At 50.4% G+C, this 6,074-nt stretch overlaps 1 pseudogene; it reads left to right on the top strand.

The window, feature by feature from the left end:
- The first annotated feature begins 124 nt into the window (after positions 1–124).
- Positions 125–243, top strand: LOC112481995 (annotated as a pseudogene).
- The last annotated feature ends 5,831 nt before the right edge of the window (positions 244–6,074 follow it).

The raw sequence follows: 6,074 nt of genomic DNA, 5'->3' as shown, positions 1-6,074 counted from the left end.
CCCGGATGGTATTTCCTACCCTGGCTTAGGCCTGGATCTCCAGAGCAGAGGCCCCTGGCAGAATGGATTTAATGATGTGGTTTAATCCAAGAGAGCCTCTCCCTCCCTTTAACCCCCAACTCAAGTCTCCAGCCAGGCCACCCTGAACAAGCCCGATCCCGCCTGATCTCGGAAGCTAAGCAGGGTTGGGCCTGGGTGGTATTTGGATGGGAGACCACCTAGGAAGACCAGGTGCTGTAGGCATTTTAAATAAACAAACAAACAAATAAATAAATAAAGTAAACCCAAACTCAGATCTCAGGGGTACCCTGGCCTCCAGCTGACGAACTGGGAGTGTCCACCCGAGGACAGATGAGGGGGCAAGATGGACGAGCTCAGGCCAGCTTGTCACTTCTCATGTGACGCAGAAAGAGGAGAGAGCTGCATGCATTTGCCTGCAATCCTTGGACACGGGGTGACCAGCCTGTACGGGTGTGAGCCCTCAGTGACCGGGAGTCTAAACCAATCAGATCAGCACGACACCCTGCTATAGATACACAGCCACTAGGGGTCCGGCCCTGAGAGCGACCCTCTGTCACACTGCTCCCCGATTTTACCTTGATTCCCAGGGCCTTGCTCCCTGCATGGGTTCAAGAACTCGGATGACCTGTGAGCTTTTAGCCTCTCCGGTAAGCCTGTCCCAGAGCTGGAAGGATGACCGTGTGCTGTGCACTGTCCACGGGAAGGAAGCCAGCGTGCTGTGCAGAGATGATAAGGTGCAAAGCAGGGTCCACACCAGACGGAGACCTGTCAGAGGAAAGAACGTTTCTCTTACATTTTCCCTTGCAGAGCAATCAGCTGGAAAAGACTATCTAAGAACTTAACACCATCACAGACCAAGCTGACAGACCCACAGGACGCTCGCCAGCACCAGTCTGGTCGCCAGCTCCTCAGGCTCTGTGTCTTCAGTCGTGACCATCCTGGGTTTGGCCCCGGCACCTATGACAGGCGGAGGGTGTCCGATACTCTCAGTAGCGAGGCAAGGCCTGGGCAACAGCTACTGTCACCAACCTTTTGACAAATGTTTTAGAAAACAGAGGCAGTTGAGCAGCCAGAGACAGAGCCAGCAGACCGGTGGCTATTGCAACACCGCCAGGGGCCAGAAGCTGTTGGAGGATTAACTTGTCTGAAGTCAGAAGTGCCGGGGTTTGTGTTCAGAGGGGTGCTGAAGTCATCAGGAGCATCAGGCATCATCGTGCCTGCCAGACTGCCCAAGCCAACTCTGGCTTCATGGTCAGCATCAGGAATTTCGTGGCCACGGGCCGTGTGCCCTTCTGGAGAGCCAGCGGGGTGCAGAGAGCTGTTCAGGCCCAGCTCTGACCATGGCCAACGGTGCCCAGGGGGTGGGTGCTGCTGGGGCTAGCTTCTTACTTATGCAAGATGTGAATAATGTTCTGCAGAACGGGAAGCCCCTGGAGGAGGGGGCAAGGGCAGAGATGGCTGAGGAACTGGGGACAGTTGCCAAGGAGCAGGAGCAGGAGCCAAGCCGGCCAAGCCAGCCCTACGAGCTGACCATCCTGAGGCAGGGCTACAGAGGACCCCCTCACTGGACCAGGAGGGAGGACGAGGGGCAAGGCCGATGTGCTCGTGGTCCCCATGAAGCTCCCCTAGGGACGAAGCGGGATGGAGGGCATGCCAAATGTCCAGCGTCTTGTGCTTTTCTCTCAGAGCACTGACCACACAGTTTGGGAATCATGCGTTTGTGTAGGTGCTCCCTCCTGTTTTCCTGTGGAGCACACCCTCTGGGTGGGCCGGGACGTGTCCCCAGCATCTAGCACGCAGCAGGTGTGCCATAAATACGTGCTGAATGACAGGAGTGTGGCATTTCATGATAAAGGTGAAGTTTCAAGTGAGTTCAGAAAGGATTTTTATTTGAAAAATAGTTTATATTTCTAGCCTCTCTTATCGAGAGACGTTAAATATCTAGATGTTAAAAAATGAAATGAAAACCACCACCAGGGACATGAAGGAGAATTTAAAAATACCTCCTCAATTCTACAGAGAGGGCAGGGTGGGCCTGGGTAGCAAGGCCACTGCTACCCTGGAAAGGGACACAGAAGACTGGGAGGCTCCTAAATTCACTCACTCATTCATTCATTCAACAGATTTTAAATAAGTGAAGTCAGGACAGGAGCCAAGGGCTAAAGAAGTGCTCCCCAACTTGTCTGCACGTTAGAAACACCTGGGAAGCTCTGAAGCACACAGGTGAGTGGGTGGGTCCTCCCTCTAGGCACAGAGACCTCATCAACTCTGGTAGGACCCCACTCGGGTGGTTTCAAAGGCCCCCAAGGAATTATGTCGTGCAGCGGCTTGAAGGTGTGAGGTCCTTACTTCTGACTCCACTGCGGCAACATACTTTTGCCTCCGGGTCCATGTTCTAGCTTCTTAATGCCCAGGGCAGATTGGGTGGGGTAAACCACAGACACAGGATTCATTTTCTAAAGGGCCTCGCCCACCTCTTCCCTCGCCTGTCTTGGAGCCCAGGCTTAGACCAGGTCCCCGCAGGTCCCTGAGGACATCGTGAAAAAAAAAAAAAACAGCCTAATGGTACTTGGGGCCCAGCAGGGGGATGGACCCAAGGTAAGCCATTAACCAAGAGGACAGGTAAACGGTGTGACAGGAGGGGACAGGGTGCTGTGGGAGCTCCTAAGAGGTGCACTTACTCCTGGGCGGCGGAGCCATGCGGGGAGGGGAAGGAGCTCCTGGTGGTGAGAGAAGCTGGCGCCTTCCATTTCTGCTCCAGGGACCTACGGTCTGGGCTTGTGCCCTTGTCCATCACCTCGCTGGGCCCTCTGCACATTGCCCGTGTTCATTTCCAGCCCGAGGGGCCATTCATCAAGTTATTTAGTGCGCAAGTATTGCTGAGCACCTCCCTCAGGCATTATGCTCCAGAAATGAGTAAACCACTTCCTTTTCCTTTTGCCCTAATTGGTCAAGCTGCCTCCATGGAACCTTGGCTTAGCAGAGGCAAAATGCTAATCTTCAACTAAGAAAACTGGTGGAAGCAGAGCTTAGCAGAGGCAAAATGCTAATCTTCAACTAAGAAAACTCGTGGAAGCGGCACGTCTGCCTGCCACAATGCTAGATGGCGAGCTGCAGTGGTTCCCGTTAAGCCCCAGGGGCTCCAGAAACGCCTGGAATGGGACCAGGTTTGCAAGAGACCAGGTCTTCTGTGTGGATAGATGGCGTTAGATTCCGAGAAGCCTAAATATTCATGCCAATTTAAACTGAAGTTAGCTCACGTTTAGAACACACGTATTTCCCAGATCGTATATAATGACACAGTACATTTATAAGTAAAAAGAAAAGAAAAAAGACGTGATTTTAAAATAAACTATGCTCTGCTACCCCTCCACCCCCTTCTCACCTGGTTCTCCTCCCCTCCCCCCTCACAGTCAGGCCCTGCATGGGATCTTTGTCATGGGGTCTATTGCTCAAGCTGAGATCTGATCTACTTTCCCAGTGCCCAGTGCAAGGAAAAGTCAGTGATTTGAGAAAAGCTGTTACTGAGAGGAAATTATCCCTTTATTGCAGAATTCATAATTGAAAAATTGGACACCATTAAAATGTTCCATCGCTAGGAGACTGCTTAAATACAAGCTGTTCATCTACTTGAGAGACGTTCTGTAGCCATCCAAATGATGTTCGTGAGAGTAAATCATTAGATTAACATGGAAAATGCTGATTTTATCAAGTTAGGTGAGAAAAGCAGAATGAAAATCGTATATTCACTTTCTTCCCTTTTCTAACCTGTGTGTAGGAAAAAAAAAAAAAACACTGCAAGAAAATACAGCAAGGTCACACCGCGGATTTCTTTATTCAGAGAGAATTTTGGTTACTTTTCTCTTTTTCTTTCTGCCTCTCTGTATTTTTCAAGTTTTCTATTATGTGAATTACTGTTTCATGAAATGAATAAATAACAAATAGTTACATCAAAATTAAACAATGTATTAAAAAGAGGACCAGCTCATAGTCTGCTGTTCTCGAGCTTTTTAAATCACTGGACTAAAGTGTCTCCCCGTCACCGCTGAATGAAGCCACAGTGGGAGGATGGGAACGAGGGTGTCTTCATGAACGACCATTCCACGATGTTAGCAATGGCCGACGACCAAGGAAGCCTTGTGTTTTGGGTTCCTGGACCCAGCTCCAATGTGTGTGTGTGTACATGTGTGTGCATGTGCGTGTGCGTGCGTATGTGTGTGTAGCTTCCCCACACCAACAAGCAGTTCTGTGATACCAACAAGGTCTCTGAGAATTCAACTCAACTAAGACACTGTCTACCCAGAGATTCCGTACATTACCGGTTCCGTCCTGTAAGGTGCCCCCACTTCAGACACCAAACACAAGTCCAGGTCGTTGCTGTGCCTCTGACTGGCTGCAAACCAGAGGGTCCCACGATCCCCTCCTTGGGTTTGATTAATGTCCTAGAACAGCTCACAGAACTCAGGAAACCCATTTACTAGATGAAAGATATCAAAGCCCGAGTCTCCAACTTTGGAGAACTTACCTGGAAAGACCATTCTACGCTTCTGTTTTTTCCATCCAGCAAAGATGTTTAAACACCAGGAAGGCAGCATCTGGACAAGAGAGCTTCCTATATCTGGCCAGGTGGTCCCGTCTTTAGCCTCTCCGGGCCCGTTGTTCTTATTGGTCAAACAGAAGGCTGACTACTTGACCTTCAAGGCATACACCCAACTCTACAATTCCATGGCTTTGACTCAGGGAGGATGTAGGGTGAGCACTAGGGTGAAGAATGAAATAACCTCCATGCAGTAAAGAAAGGTCGATGGCACTCCAACGGCCGCTGCGTGCCAGGTTCTGTGCAAGGCTTGGGGCACTTGAGCAGAGCTGCTCATTCTTGCCTGAGTTCGATCCAGGCTCTGACTTCCTCCATACATGACCTAGCTCCACGCCCTCTCTGTGCCTCGGTTTTCCAAGGAAATGGGAAGCACAAGGAACAAAGGAATTGATAAATTATAATTGGGTCATTCAGGCTCCAAATACAGGTCACTGTCCTGTCATCGGAGCCCGGGGATAGTTGTCTGGAGTCCTGGGCTCATCCCTGTGGATGACACTCTTAATAATAATGACAACAATAGTGATAGTAATAATAATGATAAAGCATCCATTGAGCAAATACTATATGTCATATATTTCTAAGCATTTGACATATATTACCTTTTAAAATCTTTACCTCAAACCTATAAAGCAAGGACTATTAATATCCCTATTTTACAGCTGGAAATACTCAGGTATGCTAAATGGCTTGCCTGGGAGTGGTGGGCTGGATTTCAAACCCTGACAAGTTGACTCTAGAGTCCACGCTCTTAAACGCTTCGATGAACACTGCCTCTCGGGGCAGAAGGGGTGACCGTCTTGAAGGAAGAAGACCTTCCCACGTGTGTCCCTCTCCTTTTCTGGGCTCAGGAGCTCCATCTCCTGTGGAGCAAACAGATCTACAGTCACGTCGGTGAGTGTGCACGCACGAAGCCCGAGGACCGCCGACAGCTCCAGGTCTGTGTCTAACCTGGAGACAGAGCCACACGAAGCATAGTGCTGGCCTCAAGAAATTCGAGATGATACAGCACAAAGCTGAGCACAGTAGGAATAAAGTCGATGGCAGAGAGCTCAGAGTCAGGAGAGATGGCGGGGCTGGCGTACGTCCACAGATGGCCTTGAGGGCAAACAGGTGGAAGGCAGGGTACGGCATAATGGGTTAGTGTGAAAAGAAAGGGGAGAAATTAGATGGTGGTCGGGGGGAGGGGGTCACACACACCTACCGTGAATCAGACCCCATTCTAAGTCCCTGTTTTGGGGGACCTCAGTCGCGTTCTAGGTCATGGTGGTGAAGAAGACACAGTCCCTGCCCTCATGGAGCTTGCAATCACTGGCAAGGACCTTTGGGTTTCTCGCTGTTGATACTAAGCCTGGAAAGGTGGTTTGAGGCCAGAACTTCAGGTGCCTTCGACGCCTGGCCAAGGAGTTCAGAATTTTGCTCACCGACTGTGGGAGGCCGCCACGGAGATGGAGCAGGA

The sequence above is a fragment of the Pteropus alecto genome, unplaced genomic scaffold (assembly GCF_000325575.1).
Source record: "Pteropus alecto unplaced genomic scaffold, ASM32557v1 scaffold94, whole genome shotgun sequence".
Classification (NCBI taxonomy): domain Eukaryota; kingdom Metazoa; phylum Chordata; class Mammalia; order Chiroptera; family Pteropodidae; genus Pteropus; species Pteropus alecto.
This window is presented reverse-complemented; position numbering and strand designations above follow the sequence as displayed.